General features: G+C 33.0%; 1 long non-coding RNA gene across 1 annotated transcript; it reads right to left on the bottom strand.

The window, feature by feature from the left end:
* Positions 1 to 13,553: 13,553 nt before the first annotated feature.
* LOC131176047 (uncharacterized) lies at positions 13,554 to 14,353 on the bottom strand. Its single transcript, XR_009146204.1, has 2 exons — positions 13,975 to 14,353; positions 13,554 to 13,892 (listed from the first exon to the last, which is right to left on the bottom strand). It is a non-coding gene; the product is annotated as an uncharacterized LOC131176047 (long non-coding RNA).
* Positions 14,354 to 18,702: the final 4,349 nt, after the last annotated feature.

Below are 18,702 nucleotides of genomic sequence, written 5' to 3'. Positions count from 1 at the left end.
AAGCTATATCGGATATAGACTCTTCAAAATGGATTAATGCTATGAAATCAGATTGATTCCATGTATAAGAATCAAGTTTGGGATCTTATTGACCCACTGAAGGTATTGTACTGAGGGAACAAATGGGTTTTCAAGAAGAAAATTGGTTACGATGGAAATGTAGAGACCTATAAGGCAAGGCTAGTAGCAAAGGGTTTCGCCAAAGGCAAGGAATCAACTATGAGGAGACTTTCTACTTTGTTGCCATGCTTAAATCAATTAGGATTTTATTAGCAATAGTGCATACTATGATTATGAGATTTGGCGGATGGATGTCAAAGCGACTTTTCTCAATGGATACATTGAAGAAAACATTTTCATGGAACAACCTAGGGGTTTTGAATCCCAAGATGGTTCCAAGGTATGCAAGCTAAAGCGATCCATTTATGGGTTGAAACAAGCTTCGAGGAGTTGGAACATCCGTTTTGATGAAGCCATTAAATCCTTTGGTTTTATCAAAAATGAGGATGAGCCATGTGTATATAAGAAGGTTAGTGACAGTGCTATCACTTTCCTTGTCTTATATGTGGATGACATACTATTGATGGGTAATGACACAGGCATGTTGACGACTATAAAGGTATGGTTGTCAAATACATTCTCCATGAAAGACTTAGGGGAGGCAACCTATATTCTTGGGATTCGCATCTATAGAGATAGAGCGAAAAGAATAATTGGTTTATCCCAAAGTCTATACTTGGAAAAGGTGTTAAAGAGGTTTAACGTGCTTGATTCCAAGAGAGGATTGTTACCAGTGAGACATGGTATCCATCTTTCTAAAGAGATGTCTCCAAAGATACCTGAAGAAAGAGATAAGATGGCCAGGATTCCATATGCTTCAGCTATTGGAAGTTTAATGTATGCAATGTTGTGTACTAGGTCGGATATCGCATATGTTGTTAGTTTGACTAGCAGGTATTAATCCAATCCGGGTTTGGAACACTGGATAGCTGTCAAGAATATCCTTAAGTACTTGAGAAGAACTAAGGATTTATTCTTGATTTATGGAGGTGGAGACTTGCAATTGGATGATTGTACTGATTCTGATTTTCAATCAGATATCGATGATAGAAAGTCTACCTCTAGATATGTGTTCATTTGTAATGGAGGTGCAGTCAGTTGGAAGAGTTCCAAACAGAGCACGACTGCAGATTCCACTATAGAGGCTGAGTATATTGCTGCATCAGATGCTACAAAGGAAGCTGTTTGGATAAAGAAGTTCGTGACAGAACTTACAGTAGTTTCTTCCATTGAGTCAGCAGTTCCACTACACTGTGACAACAATGGAGCGATCATCTGAGCTAAGGAACTAAGGTCTCACACAAAATCCAAACACATAGAAAGGCACTACCACATTATCAGAGATATAGTTGGGCAAGGCAATATAGCCATGCAGAAAAATAGCATCAGCTGAAAATCCAACTGATCCATTCACTAAGCCTATGTCACAGACTCAGTTAGATCGACATCTTGAGAAGATAGCTCTAAGATATTGTAATAATGGCTCTAGTACTAGTGGGAGATTGTTAGTAGTATGCCCTAGAGCATATCATTTAGTATGTATCTTGTACATATTTTTATTAATAAAAGGCATTTCCACTTTTTCGTTTACATAATATATTTATGTGTAATAGAAAAGGTCCATTGATATTTTGTTAGAAATATTATTCTTAAGTTGTTAAGAATATGAGTGATAATATTTCTAGCACAAAGTATCATAAATAGGTTCACAATCGAGGATACTTTATAATAAGGACATGACTTATCCAGAAAGATTGTATTCATATTTGTTCCCAAGTTATTTATATGAGATATAAATAAGATAGAATGGTGAGTCTCATGCCATATAACAAATATGATAGGCACTTATAAATGATAAGTAGGCCGAACCAGTGACACTTATGACAAGCACATGGAGTTTACTCTTGACAATATTTTGTCATAAATCATATCAGTGCATATAATCTTTAGACCTGAGATAGCACAGTTATCTTGTATATAGATAGTTTGAGTTTGATACTGCTTTCATACTTGTACTGTGTATGGGTATATGGGCATCTGTTGGCTCCTACTAGTTATATATGGAGGTAGGTGTTGATCAAGATGGAATCTGTTCCTCTAAGTAAATAGAGATAAAATCCTATGTTCATTTAATTGTTCTTGATGTTTCAAGTTCTGGCAGAGACAGATAGATTTATTGAGAAAAGAGTTTACGATGAGAAAATCTTTTAATCAAGAACTGGAATTAAAAGAGAACATAATATTCATAGCAAATGGAGTTTGACATAAATCATGACTCGGCTTGAGTTGGGATTTTGTGAGAGAGATTCTAGTGCATGGTAATATATGATTATAGGTTCATTTAAGGTAAACTTTATTACTAATTGGGTGGCCATGGCATGCTATGCTAGGTGTTAACCATGGTCTATGAGGTTCATAAAATGATTTAGAGAAATCATTTATGGTAAGAAAGAGTTCTGATGATATTAAGAGTTGATATCATGTCTCATTGCCAATTAGTGATGAGCCTAGTAAGTCACACACATACACAAGTTATCACCTATTTAAATATGATTTAATTAATTAATTAAAGAGTTTAATTGATTAATTAAATAGGTTTGGTTTGTAATTAAATTGCAAAGTCCCTAGCATGACTTGAAACGAAATCTAGATTATTGGATGTGTAGTATAAATTAAATTTATATTTAAAGTGTTTAAATATGAATTTAATTAATGAGAAATTAATTAATAGAGATTAATTAATTAATTTATATTTGATATAAATTAATTAGAAGAAGAAAATAATTATTTTGGGTTAAGAACTCAAAATTAAGACACATGGGCATTTTGGTCATTTCACAGTGTGACACGTGGCACTATGAGATGGTGACACATGGGATTACACATAAGCTTGCCAAATGTTTTTTTAATCATGTAAGATGATTAAAATCAAGATTAAATATAGGTTTGACACTTGGCACGATGTGATTGGGTCACTTAAACCTAGAGCTAATCAAAGGGTGACATGTGGCAAGGGTTTAATGTGTTAACCTAGCTATATAAGTGTTGTTATTAAAAAGAAAAACAACCAGCAGCCACTCCTCTCCTTTGTCACGCCACTTTGAGGTTTTTCATCTATTCTTCTTCATCTCTCATCAATTCAAAGAGATTACCCATCAATCTCTTGAATTAAGAACGCTAGAAATTGTTTCTAGTGTCCTGTTTACATCTCTAATCTCTTAAAAGGCAGAACTTGAATTTCTAATTAATAGAAAAAGCTTTAGAAGCTGTTCAAGGGCTGCCATAGGTGTTCTTGGTGTGGACAAGCTAGAGGGACAACATCTGGTGTCCTGAAGACGAATCTCAAAGCGCGGACATTGCGATTGCATCAAGAGGTTAGTGTAATCGTTCTTGATTTAATCTAGGGTTCTAAAATTAATCTGATTAATTTTAAAATCTTAAATGGCAAATACAGATCCAAAAACATATTAAAAGAGTTTTAATATGTTGTTTATCATTGAAATCAAATAGATAAAAATAAATCTTGCATGGTGCATGTGACCCTAGGTGAAAATTTTTTGAATTCAATGGTATAAACTTGTGTTTTTCACGCTTCCGTTCCTTCACCTTAGTGGCAGAATTTTCTCTTCACCCAACTTAGATTTTTCCCTCACTTTCTTTAGTTTTCTTGGCTACCAAACACCTTCCCAAGAGGTAAGGATAATTTTTAATGAAGAGAACTTAAGGTTTAGTGGTGAGAATTCAAGGTTTGGAAGAGAGAAAATGAAAGGAATTTTAATGGAGGAAGAAAAGGTTCACGGCTGGAAATGGAAAGAAGAAGAAAGCTGGATTTTTCTTTCATTTTCTGCCCATTTTATTGATTTTAAATGGGTTAAGGACATGTGTCACAATTGGGGTTTTAATGACATCATAATGATGTCAAAATTCTCATTTATTCCATTTTCTTTTCTTTTTTCTTTTCTACTCATTTTCAATTCAATTTTTAGCAATATTTATTCATATTTTATGTTATAATAATTATTTACTTAACTGGACAAGTCAGCCAAAAATCATCTCTGAAGACGAAATGACCAAAATGCCCTCCGTTTGGCTTATTGAGCCAAAATTGTCTGTACCGATTGAAAAATTTTTCTAAATATTTTCTTGGCATTCTAATGCCATAGGAACCTCAATGACCCTCTCTGGAGTCCCAAAAATTATTTTATGAATTTTTCCCTGGGTCTAGGGCTCCTAGTTGCGAGAACAGCAACTTCCCACTAGGTTACCCATCGCTAGGGCACCGGCTCATTTAACTTGGTTGTATTTTATTTCTAAAATTTTTTCTAAATTTTTCTTATTAATATTTGAGTTAATTATGGTTCCTCACTTTAGTTTAAATATTTTTCCGGACGTTCTAGCTGTCCGGACCAACACTGGTCACCGGAACAGTAGAATGTACGGAGTTGCTACAAGGAGGGTGTTACATTTATTTTACCATGTATGTTATAAACTCATGTAATTAAGTTTCAATGTAATTATCTATAAACCATGTTCAGTAATAAATTTGAGTATTTCTTATTGAGTTGAGTATGATATGAAACGAATTGAATTTTGAAATATTGAAGTCATTTGAGAAATTGTGGAAATATGTTGGTGGTTGACTGAGATTGATAATATAATTATATTGGAAGTGTTTTTAACAGATTCAGAAGAACTGTTTTTCCAATTTACAGCCGGCACTCTGCCGAATTTTCTATAAAATTTGCGGAAAATTTAGATTAATCAAAATTGTAAATATATGAATTAAAAAGGGTAAATTGTAATGGAAATATGATTTGGTGCTCCAGCACACTGTATGGCATATCTTGCTCGACTACACTGTAGACGGGTAAGGGGTGTCACACACCATCAGATAATCTACAGGCTCCAAGATTATGCCATTAATTTATCCCAACCTTGAGTATATACTAATGCTCTACTTATACTAGCAGACACCGAGACTAATCCCACCATCGTCCAAATCCCAAGATAGATCTCGAATGCAAAATTAGCCAAAATAATCCCTAGGGAATGGATTACAAACTATGAAAAACTTCATAGCAATTCCCAACCAATTCAAGTCACAAAATCTTCTTTCTAGAGACAGACTGATGGGATTATTAAAATAGTTTTTAACACTCTCAGAAACTCCACAAGCACTTATCCAATATTTCAAACCATGATGATAACTACTATTTGAGAAAAGAAAGGAAAAATCCTTGTTAATGCATTTGAAACAGATGGACGTCTAATCTATACAAATAAAAATTGATGGACATTTTATTTGGGATTCCTTGGATTTGGAATGTGTGATCCTAGATGTGATTGCTATCTAATAGATGATAATGAGGACGATAGGCACAAACACAGAAGGCATAAAGAGAAGAGAAACTCTCCCTAGAAAACATACAAGCCCAGAAGAGATTCCTCCCCGGATTCTGGCCCCTAGATAGGCATTCACAAAGAAACTCAAAAGAAGAGCCCTTTGCCAATCTACTAGCTAGCTTTAGAAATTCTTTAGAAGGAGAGAGAAAAGCAATGCATGCAAGCTCCTTAGCCTCTTACAGCAGTCCCACTTATTTAACCTTGCATGATGTTTTCACAGTTGTCACAAAGCCAATATGAAGAAGACTTCCCTCCTTTAAAGCATAATGTTAATCTTATCAAGAAACTTTCTTCCAGGCCATTTATCCAGACAGTGGCTATTGAACCTGAATGCCAAGCAAAGCCATTGACACATGCAGAAGAAGTTCTAAATTGGCATATTCTTAATGCCAAAGCCTAGAACTCAATTTTGCAAAACCTTGACAAAAAGGTTAATATCATAATCAATAAAGCAAGGCAAACAGAATACAAAGTGGAGACTTTAGAAGAATAGCTCAATAAGATCTACACGGATCTTCAAATTAATATTGACTAGCTTGATAAGCACCTTCGATTATTTATTCAAGAAAAGAGCTTTGGCGAAGAATTTTTTCAAAAGGAAGAAAAATTGAGAAAATTAAAGGCCCGAGTAGCGTAAATGGAAGCTGATCTTTCTTATACTCCACATATATATGTTGAAATGCCTTTCCAGTTTGCTTATTTTAAAAAAATAAAACAGCCTTTATTAGCCTTTTCCAAGCCTTAAACTACACAACCTATAGCATCAAGGCTATTACCATCTCCTTTGCCCCAAGAAAAAAAAGAAGGAAAGAGACCTGACAAAAGACTGATGGATCCTCCTGATCCTTCTCCTTAGATGACTATATAACTAACCCAAGATGATTCTAATTCTTCTTCTGAAATATGCATATCAGAATCTGACTCAGAGGCACAGTTAGCAAATATTAAAAATCTACTTATGATGGATTCCACAGGAACTGGTTCACCTAGATCAACCCAAGCGTCCAACTAGCCATTTACTTAGCATATACTTCTGAAACATCACAACCTACTGTTTCAGTAGATGATTTTGAAGTAGTTGAAGTTGAATTAGTCCATTCTCAAGGAGGTCCATGGTTTACCTAAAATGATATTCCTCCTTCTCAATGGAGGGACAGGATAGTCCAGTTTGACATACAAAGAACAAAAAAGGGAACTACTATACCTGCTATTCTCTGAGAATATGCAACAAGATTGATAGGAACTCTTCATTTCTGGTGATTATCATTGAGAGAATATAGGCAGGCTTACTTCTATTCCGTAGATAATACACCAGAGATTCTTGGTATCATCCACATGGAATTTCTTGGAGATGCAGGAAACATTTTTACTAATTGTTGAAGAGAATTCCATGAAAGGATGTGCTGCTCATTAAAGCAAAAAGATATTGAGCACCATTATAAGAAGATGGCCTATTTTCTTCACATGCTTATCGGAAGAGATGATATCAATCTCAAAAACAGTTAAATTTCTTTCTTGCCAAATGAACTGATCCTAGAAATCAATGAAAGAATAAAGGGAAGAGACCTGTCTGATGTAAGCTTTGGGGAAATTCATCAATTCTCATTGGTTGAATTAGAAAAACTCTACGATCAGAAGCATAACAAGGAGATGTTTGCGACTAATTCAAAAAAGCTTGGAAGAATTTACGACAAATCCCATTTACAGATCAAATGTAAGGAGAAAAATTGTATTTGTAAGAACAAGAAGAAGTTTCACCAGAAGAAGTTTAAATATGGCAAAGGCAGTAAACAGAAGAAAGACAAATTTTGGTTTTTCAAAAAAAAGGCTAATCGAAATAGATAACCAACGTCTGAAAAGTGTTACATTTGTAGGAAAAAGGAGCCTTATGCAAAAAATTATCCTTAAAATCCCAAGAAAGCAGCAAAGATGATCCAATAAATACATTAGAGTTCACGCACAAGCTTAGAGGATGCTGATGTTGAATCTTTATTCTTAGAACGAAGCATGCTTTATTAAGATATTGTCTTTGCTCTTAAAGAGCTCCCAACAGATCACGAAGATTCGAGTCCTGAAGAGCTTTTCCCAGGAGAAGAATATGATTTCCATTTCAGCAGCATAAATACATTATAATAATGCTTCCTAACCCAACCCGTTATTCCAAGTCGTTTAGTCCAGCTTCGTGTCCTCCCATCTAAGTATGAAAGACCAATTTTAGTCATTGGTTTCATGGACACTGGTGCACACAAAAGCATGATGAATCCTTATATCCTCCTAAAAGAAGATTAGGTTTCTCATATGGAATATTTTAGAGCTGTAGATGGAAAATTCTTTAGAACTAATCTTATCACTAAAAAGCCCATTGAAATTCAGTTCTTCCTAGACTGCATAATCTAGACAAAAGTCATCAGGATGGATCTTCATGGAAAGGACTTCGTGATTGGATGCGATGTATATCAACAAGCACAGAAGCTACAAATCCTCCCCAATGGCTTAAAATTTAAAAGATTAATTAAGCCATACACTATAGTTCCAAAGTTATTCTCTCTTTATGAGGCACCAGAAGATTTTTAAGAATACAGAGACTTGCTTATGGCCTCCTGTTCTAACTTTCATGTTGATTTTCAACATGTAATACCTTTGTGGAAAAATCAAAATTTCTTTATTAAGCTTCCCTTTAAGCTTAATGAATACATTAATCCTACAAAAGCTACCCACTCGAATATGACACTGGCAGACCTTGCTCTTGCCTAACAAGAATGCCAATAACTTCTATAGCAAGGTCTCATTGAGTCAATCGATTCAGAATAGGCGTGTCAAGGTTTTTATTGTAGAGAAAAGAACAGAAAGGATTCGTGGTAAGAAGAGGCTTGTAATTAATTATAAGCATTTGAATCATTTCTTACGAGATGATAAGTTTCCTCTTCCAAAGATTGGCTCATTATTCACTCATCTCTAAGATGCCCACATTTGTTCAAAATTTGATTTGAAGGCGGGATTCTGGCAACTGGGCATAGAACCAGTAGATAGGTATAAAATAGCGTTTTGCATCCCAAACGCTCAATATCAATAGACTATTATGTCAATCAGCCTTAAGGTAGCACCCTCACTGTTCTAAAGGGCTATTGTCTGAATTTTCGAGCCTACCCTGCACTCGGCCCTGATTTATATTGATGACATTCTACTCTTCGCAAGAGATACTATGGCCATAAACAACTTTGGGCCCAATTTCATTTAGGCCTCATATTGAATTTCTTGGAGATGGAAGATACCAGCCTGGTTCACATATTGCCAAAGAATTGCTCAAGTTCCCAAATGAGGTTATTACCACAAAATAGATTCAATAGTTCCTTGGCATCATAAACTACTTAAGGGACTTTATTCCTCATGTTTCCAATTACACTAGCAAACTTTTAAAGATGTTGAAAAATAGGCTCCAGCTTGGAACATGGAATAGACTATAGCTGTTAAAACTATCAAGCAAACTGCTCAGAATTTGCCACCTCTCAAGATTCCAAATACTGGCAAAAGAATTCTTCAGACTGATACAAGTGATGAGTACTGGGGTGCCATCCTCCTTGAGGAAGTGAATGGGAAAAAAAAACATATTTGTGGTCATGCTAGTGGATAATTCAAACAATCAAAAAATCACTATCACACGATTTACAAGGAGATATTGGCCATAAAAAATGGAATAAAGAAATTTAAATTCCATCTTATAGGCCGCTTTTTTCTAATCATGATGGATAATTAATCATTTCCTAAAGTGTTAAATTTCAAGAAAAAGGCTATGCTTGAACCACAACTTTTGAGGCTCAAAAGTTGGTTTGATAAATACAATTACACGGTTTAGCATATAAAAGGAGAACATAACCTCATCCCTGATCTCCTCACAAGACCAAAAACCTGTTCTCTTATCATCTCCAACCATTCCATCCCACTCATCCCCATGGCAAGCTCATCACCATCTTCTAGTTCCGCATTACGCAAATTCCTCATTCCTACACTAGAAACATTTCTTTCAGGATGCACTCCAAATATGACTTTGGCCCAAACCGTTGCTTATGCAAAAAACCACCTGTTCCACTTTCAGAATCTGTCAAATGTCCTTCACCAAAAAAGGGATAACTACACTCATTTCCAACTAGACACTCCCTTCTTGATAGTATTCAGGTTGAATCCTCAAGAAGAACTACTTCTCGAAGAAAAATGGTTTATGTGGTGCATGGTAACCCTTTATGCAATCGCAATAGAAGTCCCTGTTGTGGCAGTAGACAAATTCCTATGTGAAATGGCAAACCAGAGCTCTCAATTATGGCATTTTCTTGAATGGTCTTAATTATTAGTTGATTGGCGTAATGACGTCAGAAAAATCATAAAAGAAAATTGTCTTGAAAAAAGATCACTCAAAGAAGCCACACAAGCCTACTCACTATTTATCCTCCCTTGTCCTTTCTTCAGGAATCCAAAAGGAATGCTATGGACCAAGAGCTTACTATATGAATGGCACTCTTACTTACAGACTATCAAAAACAAGCTAGTGAACTCTCCTCTTCGAAGAAGACTCTCGGCATATCTCTGCAAACTCAATGACTACCAGCCCAAGGCCCAGATAACAAGATCCACTTTCATAGGCCCAAAAGCTGAGCCTGAAGAAGTCCCTAATTATAACATCACATTTCAAGACTCTCAAAACCCCACAGAAGAAGATGAGATCAATATGGCTTTGGCATTAGTAGACAAGGGAAAAAACCCCATTGAAGGATAGTCCAGGCAAAAGAATCTTTTTGGAAAAAGCATTAGGATTGATGACTCATATGATTACAATCTGAGCCCCAGTCACCAGTCACCAGCCATCCAGCTAAGGCACAGTAACCAAGAGCTGATAAAGTTTATGTGTCAGAGCATCCTATGCGCACTGTTTGTACTACCCTAGTGTGTTGTCACTATTCAGTATACTGTTACTCTACTTTTTCTTTTTTAAAAGGCGTGCGTGTCCAAGCATCCAATGCTCACTGTTTGTACAACCTTAGTGTGCTGTCACTTTCTCCTCATTAAAGTGATTTTTTTGAATCACGGGTGTGCTGTAAGAACTCCAGCTCCTCTCCTATATAAGGAGCTCTTTGTATGTTAAAATTCTCAGAATGAAAATAATATCAGCTCTTCTATAAACTTTTACATGGCCTTCAAAATCTCTCTTTGTCTCGCCTAAAAATTTGAAATTATACTATGTTCATATTTCTCTCCATAGAGGTATAAGTATGCTCTACACTTGCTTCTTAAAAGGATCCTGTACATCAAAAAATACTAATCATAAGATTTATTGCTACGGTTCCCATAATTAGATATTAATATAGTAATGCAAAAGGGCACCGCTTGAGGTCTATTGTTTACCATAGATGGTGTTGTTTTATCTTGCATAGCATGAACATTATTGTATTAAGAATAATTAAGGGGCTCCCAGCTAACTGTGGTATCATAAATGATATTTATATATTAATAATTTAAAATTTTTAAAATCTGTAATGTGCGGGTAAAGGGCTGAGTAAATGATATGATTGAAAACAAATCAGAAATTAATTGTTTTCGGTCCAGAATTGAAGTAAATAGAAAAAGCTTCCAGGAGTACATTCATTATTTGGAATTCACATTACCTTCTTGACAAGCTACCATGTGAATGTTTACTGGACAATGGTGTTTTTTCATGACTTGCATTACTTTGACGAGGAACTAAAAGTCAATCATGAGTTTAGCAGAGTTTTTTATACGACACAGAGTTAAATAGATTTAAATTTAGTGTACGTAATTTCAGGTTACAGACGAATCAATTTATTTATGATATGTTGAAAATAAATATTTAATCAGATTAATTTACTTAATTTAATAAAATAAAATAATTCATATATTTAATTTAATATATTTTATTTTAATTTATTTAAATTTATTATGATCCCTTTTATTTATAATAAAAAATATCATTTTACTTTTAGTATTCCATAATTTGTATTTTCTATTTTGTTTTTACAGCATATTTGACATTGGAAAAAATATGAATTCTTTATCAATTTTGTAATTATATATATAATAAATCAAAGTTATTAAACAAATACATACTGAAATAAAAGAAAAAAGAATTGAACTAAAAAATTGTAGTTGATTTCATTATAACTACTCATATATATATATATATATGAGACTAAGAAAATAAAATTATATAATTTTTTTTTAATATTATTAATATTTGAAATCAAATTTTATCTTTAAAATAAAATTAACGAATAAGTTTAATGAAAATTTAGTATTAATTAAAAAATAATTTCTATGAATAAATTAATAAAATAAATTATTGACGTTATTAATTAATTTATATAATAACTTAATAGATATAATTAAGGATATATATGATAAATATAAAATTTAATAAAGGGACTACTTTGCTAATAAAATAAAACATTAAGGACTTAATTATTTAAGATTAAAAATATATTTGATATTTTTTGTTAAAATTAACTGTATTTTAGATAGAGAGACCAATTTTTATATATAATGAAAAATGAGAGACTAAATTATTAGATTTTGAAAATTCAGAGATTAAATTATAGATATTATAAAACTTAGAAACTTTATTGTAATTTACCTATTAATGTTTCCAAATTCAATTTTGCCCTTTGAGGATATCTCAAAAGTTAAACTTTATTGTTCAAAATTAAACATTTGGCTATAATAACAAATAACATAAACATTTGGACTTGGACTTAGAGATATTACTTTAATAGTATTTTATAAGAGAAATTATTAAAAAGAAAAACCTATACTTTTAATTTTTTTTTTCAATTATGCCATATACTAATTAAATTATCAATTAAACCTCATACTTTTCAACTTTTCCTAATTATACTCAATTAGGAAAAATCCAAAAGCATAGTTTTTAATTTATAATTTAATTAGTACATGATAAAATTATAAAAGCTGAAAGTATAGGCTTTTTTTTTGGTAATTTCTCCTAAAATATTATATTTTAGTATAAATTATTAATTATAAATATATTTTATATAAATTATTAATTAAAATATATAAATTTAAATTGATTTAAGCATTATTCAGACAATATAATCGAATTTGAAATGAATTCAGGCATTTAAAATACTAATTGAATTTGAACAGTATAATTTTCATTAGTATTTTATATGTTATCATCCCTAATGTAATCTAAACACTAAAAACTAAATTTTCATTAAGTGTTTACTATAAAATTTATATACAATTAATTAAAGTATATATAATAACAATAATTATTAAATTTCTTAAACTAGTTAAAATTAGCTATATGTAAATTTTTTTGTCATTCAATTATATTCGAAGCCAATTTTGCATCAACACTCAAATATTATAAAGCTTTTAATATTATTACTTTTCATGTCATTTTAATTTTATCTTTTTATTCTCATTTTTTTCACCAATAATATATCACATTTCGTGTTAAAGTGTTTTCAAGTCAATTAAATTAATTCCACAATGAAACATGATAATTAAGGCATTTAATACTTTAAAAGTATAATAATCTTCTTTTTATAAAAAAATAAATTGAATTGTTAATTAATTCTCAAATTTAAAAATAATTTAAAATTTTGTATAAATTAAAATAAATTACAGATAATTTTAAATAATTTTAACGGGAAATTATAAAAAAAAAAACATTTTTTTTTTATAATTTCCCGTTAAAATTATTTAAAATTAACTAAATTGGATCAGCAAAATCCTACCACGTACCAATTCAATTGAAAACTAGTCGAAAAAAGCCTAGGGACCAATTATGCAACAGTTTAATCTCCTTGTTTGTCATTCCATATCAATGGCTGACATGAAATCACAGTGGCATCCTATAATTTCTCCATGTTACTTGTTAAAGAAAACATAAATAAATAAAATACCCAAACAAGGGCGAAAAGCAAAAGTAATCTCACCTATGGATTTCGCATTCCTACCATGCAATTAGTAAACAAAACACACATCTATCAGCAAGATAAAAGCATTAATCATTCAGATTTCTTCAATAATATTTAGCACTGAAGTAGCATTACACAAAAATATAATTTGGAAACCATCTCATTATGCTTGTATCTTCATCATGAGTCATTAATAGTAATTGAAAAAGATGACCCCATAAATAAGATAAATCAGAGAACAACTTATCCCCTCTTCATTTTTCTTAGACAATAGGGTTTTCCAATACAGTTCCACATTAATTAATTGGTCATTATCTATGCTTACCTTATTGCTGGTTATTCATCAGTGCCGAAGTATCGATCGCCGAACTCACCCATACCTGGTATGACTTGGAATTCTTCATTTAACGCAACATCGATCTCTGAAGTGACAATTTTCAAGGATGGGAATCTTTTGCAAACACAATCGATACCCTCAGGAGCCTAAATTTCAAAAATGTCATATCAGTAGATATATACAATCAACAACGTCAAGAAATAGCAAAGAGTGTAACAGATAGCTCACAGAAATTAGGTTTAGGAATATAATCCGGGATTCTGGAACTCCTTTCTGTATGAGTAATTCTATTGCTTGGTTGGCAGAGTTACCTACAAGTACATCAATCATGGTATCACTCATCAGCTTCCATACATAAAATTAATAATTAATAGTTAAAAATGCCCTGAATTAGTCTGATCTTTGACTACTGATGCATAGAAATGCAAGCAATGAATAGCAGTAATAACACTCCCAATATATGACAGGATGTTTTATAGTCATTTAAAGAGGAAGTTTTATCAATCATTTAACGAGTAATGCAGTCCATTTTCAGCTAGCAAATGGCTAGGATCCCATTCAACAACAATCCAAAAGTAAATATTGAGCTGGTGTACCAGTACAGTACAAGTACAGTACAAGTACTCTTTTACGTAAGGATGGAAAAGCTTCTAACGTACAAACTTGTCATAGAAATTTAACAGTTAAAGAAAATCAGAATCGATGAATACTTAGGAGCAGCCATTGAACAAGTTAAGAGCATTATAGATTCTTTGAATAGTAGGGACAGAAAGAAATGCAAATTTGCAGCAAGAGATCACCACCAAGTGGAGCAACTAATAAAATGATTACTGAAAAACAAAGTATGTAGTGATTTGCTCGACTACAAAGAAAGCAATAAACTACCAATCTGTCTATGATTGACAAGTGAAACTTATAATTCAAGGAAACTGATTAAAACAGCATTTTCATCGATTAATAGCCGAGAATGTGATGGCAAATCATGAAACTCTGGAACAGAAGAAAAGCCCCACCTGGGAAGTAAAAGTACTTCTTAAAAAACTGCAGAGCAACTACAAGTGATGACAACTACCTTTTTCCTTCCTTGTGTCGGTCCTTATCTTCTCTTTCTATACAAAGAGCAACTAACTTCCTCAGTGTAACGCCTTCACTTTAGGTAGTCCATACATTCTATTATTCCGATGACTAATGTCGGTTCGGATGTCTGGAACTACACTCAAACTAGAGTGAGGAGGCATAAATTGACTGAATAAAGACCAAGAAAAATTAAGGAAAAATAAAAGAAATGAATTGCAAATGAGCTAAATGAGCCGGAGTCACAGCGATTGGTGACCGTATCGGGAAGTAACTGCGAAGCCAGTTGCCGACCCTAGACCCGCGAGGAACCCTAGGAAATAATTTTTGGGACTTAATTGAAAGTTTTATGAGGTATAAATGACATTGAAAATGCAAAAAAAATTTAGGGAAATTTGTTAATCGGTACAGACAAAAATAACCTGACAAGCATCATGAAGGGCATTTTAGTCATTTCAACCTCAGAGTTAAATTTTCATAAAGCAAATTTCATTCAGATTTGGATAGGCAAAGCCAAGATTAAAGGACATACAAGTTTGAAGGAAGTTGATTATGATTTCCTTTAATTTTTCTTTCAAGCAAACTAAAGAGTGTTTGAAAGGAAACTAAACCCCATTCTCATGTGATGTTTAATTACCCAAAACCCTTTAAGTATTTTAATCAACTTGAAATTCCTCTTAACCCACTAGTTTATTTCTAACACTAGGTGATTAAGTTCATTATCTTGATTATCTATCATAGATTTTCACCTCTCGGTCCTTCAATCTAAGATTAAGAACAAAACCCAAAGGGTACCAACAATGGGTATGTAAATAAGCACACAAGATAAGAATCAAAGCTTATATATACTAAAATCTGGTTAAAACCAGTCCAAATCCACAAATAAAACTTAAATCATTACACCCAACTCTGAAATCTTAAGTATCTACTCACTCATGCTTGTATTTACAAGTAGAAAATATGAAATAGAGCAAGAAAACATGAAAATAAAACTAAAAATAAAAGAACCCAGAAGAAGAAAATCCAAATCTCTGAAAATGGAAGCTGGAAAACGTCACTCTGCAGGTGTTCTTCCTCCAAAAATGGCGTGATTCCCTCTTTCCTTTCTCTTTTGATTTTTCTCTCTCTTTCTCCTTATGGTAAAAATGAGAATATGATGCTTATATATCCCCTCAAGGTTTGCCCTAAAAATGGTCTCTAAAGGGATAAAGACAAAAGGTGTAAAAGGTGTGAAAAGAGAAAATTTTTCTATATCAGTAAATCTGCCAGCGCCATTCCACATGCCTCATGTTGATTTAAGTTGTTTTCCACATGCCTCATGTTGATTCGAAGAAGGAGCCTTTAGATTCTGCACGACCAGCTACATGGGGCATGTGGTAGTCCCTGAAACTTTCGGCGTGTTTTGTTCCGAAATCTCTATTTACACGACCCAGTGTGAATTTACATGCCTCATGTGCATTCCTGCTAGTTAACTCTTATCTTCACATGACCCTCAACAGGGGGCATGTTGAGGCCCTTGAAAGTCTCGGCTAGTCTTCTTCTTTAAACGAATTTTCTTCATTTTTTCACACCACTTTTAGGCTTCCAAATCCCTTTGAATTTCTTCTATATGGACCTTTTTTCCTTAAACCTTATTAAAACCTATCAAAAACATTAAAATTCCAAAAATCAAATATAATGAAACTAAAATTAATAAATTAACTAAAATAAGCATTAAAAGCATAAAATTACTAAACTAAAAAGGCAAAATGGATGCAAAACTACCATAAAATATCTATATAAAATGGGTTTATCAAATTCCCCCAAACTCAAATCTTTGCTTGTCCTCAAGCAAATTAAAAACAATTATATGCAATTGGGGTACCTTTTCTTAAATTCATGAAAATCACTCATTCAAGCTTTCAAACTTACCTCTAGCCACCAACAAACCATATACCCACCTTTAAGATATAAGGAATTCAATTCTCACCAGAGTTATCACCACTTAGCCTTGGGTCAATTATTCATTCCATCAAACCCAAACCAATCAATTACATAGAGAAATCATGCTAAAATAGGCTCTAAAACAATCCATAAACTAAAGCGTCTCAAATGATGATGGAAATAGTTTAAATGGATGAATAATGTGCCAATCCCATAGGCAAACCAACTAATTCAATCTCCACTAATGTAGCAAAGCATAATCAAGAGATCAAAAGGACTTTTAATGGTTGTAATGGGGCTAAGGGGTAATAATGTGGCTAACAAAGAAAAGGCAAAAGGGAAGCAAAACATGAAAATAATTAAATTGTTAAAAAGATCAAGATACATTTTTCTTTTATTATTATTATTATTATTATTATTTATTTATTATTATTTTTTTTAAGAATCAAATGGGAGGAAGAACTTTACAATAAATCACCAATGCTAGCATACAATTTTTGCAACTCTTTTAGGGACTACATAAATAACATTGAATTTTGTATTGCAATTGTCCCTTTTTAGTCCACCCCCAAACTCATTTCTTTATATACTTGGGTGGTAAATAATTTGTTTTTTACAACATGATATGATTGCTAGCCAATTTTACGTTAGTACTTCTCCCATTTAATTATTATACTTTTTTTTTTAACGTATCTATCACTTACACAAATTATTCTCACGAAGGGTAGGTAAGTGTTTAGGTTTATGGCTAGGTAAATTATGGGTGCCAAGAAAATAAGGGGTATAAATGAAGGCTCAAATTGGTTTCAAAGGGAAAATTTAAAGGGAAAATCTCATAACCTCATACCAATTCGGAACTTTCAATCCATCAATGGGATTAACTTAACTAATGCAAGATAAGTCAATAATGGATGTGCTTGAGATTTTGAGCATTAGAGGCTAGGTAAATGATTGAACCTCACATAAGATGTGATGGGCAAGGAGTTGCTCACTTACAGTTTATTGTAATTCCAATAATGGATGTGCTTGAGGATGATCAATAAGACTATAAGAATTCAATCACCCACTAAAAATCCATCCAACTAGGATTTTCGTTTTTTACTTTGGAAGTGTAGGATTCGCTAAGTTAGTGGGAGGACCAATTTGATTAAAAGACCATAATCATTTTTGTTAAATACATGATACATTTACTAATTAATCTTGTTATTTTTCACAGTTAATTTTCTGATAATAATGAGCACACCACAACCACCACCATCCAATATCCTTATGAGCATACTTGATCACAATAGGTTGACAGAACCTAATCTTTCTGATTGGCTAAGAAATTTGAAACTTGTCCTGAACCTTGAACATATAGGATATGTTCTAGACTCACAGGTTCCTAGTCCCTTACCTCCAGAGGCCACTCAAGAGGAATATAAAACTTTGGACAAGTGGAAGGAGCATGATATGAGAGCCAAGTGTTACATGATTGCTTCTGTGAGTAATGAGTTACAGAAGCAACATGAGAACATGCAATATTCAAGTGAGATCCTCCTTCACCTATAAGAGTTGTATGGTGAACATAGCAGGAATGCCAGGCATGAGATATCTAGGCAGCTATTTCGTATGAGGATGTCTGAGGGATAGAATGTTGGGGATTATGTCCATAAGAAGATTTGGCTTATTAAGAAATTGGAATATTTTGACTTTAACATGGATTTCCAACTGCAGATGAATTTGATCCTTCAGTCTCTTCCTGAGTCATTTGGGAATTTTGTGACAAATTTCCATATGACTTGTCGCAAGGGTTTTTGTGGTTGCCTGGATGAGTTCTCACCGAAGTGGGAAAAGTGAGGAGTCGCCACTTTCATTTTTGAAGGAAATTAAAGAAAACCATTTGTAAAGGTAATTTAAGAAGAAACCACTTCGAAAACAGAGATTCTAGGTTCAGGGTCCGTATACGGGTGGGGAAGG

Source organism: Hevea brasiliensis, chromosome 18 (assembly GCF_030052815.1).
Source record: "Hevea brasiliensis isolate MT/VB/25A 57/8 chromosome 18, ASM3005281v1, whole genome shotgun sequence".
NCBI classification, from domain to species: Eukaryota; Viridiplantae; Streptophyta; class Magnoliopsida; order Malpighiales; family Euphorbiaceae; genus Hevea; species Hevea brasiliensis.
This window is presented reverse-complemented; position numbering and strand designations above follow the sequence as displayed.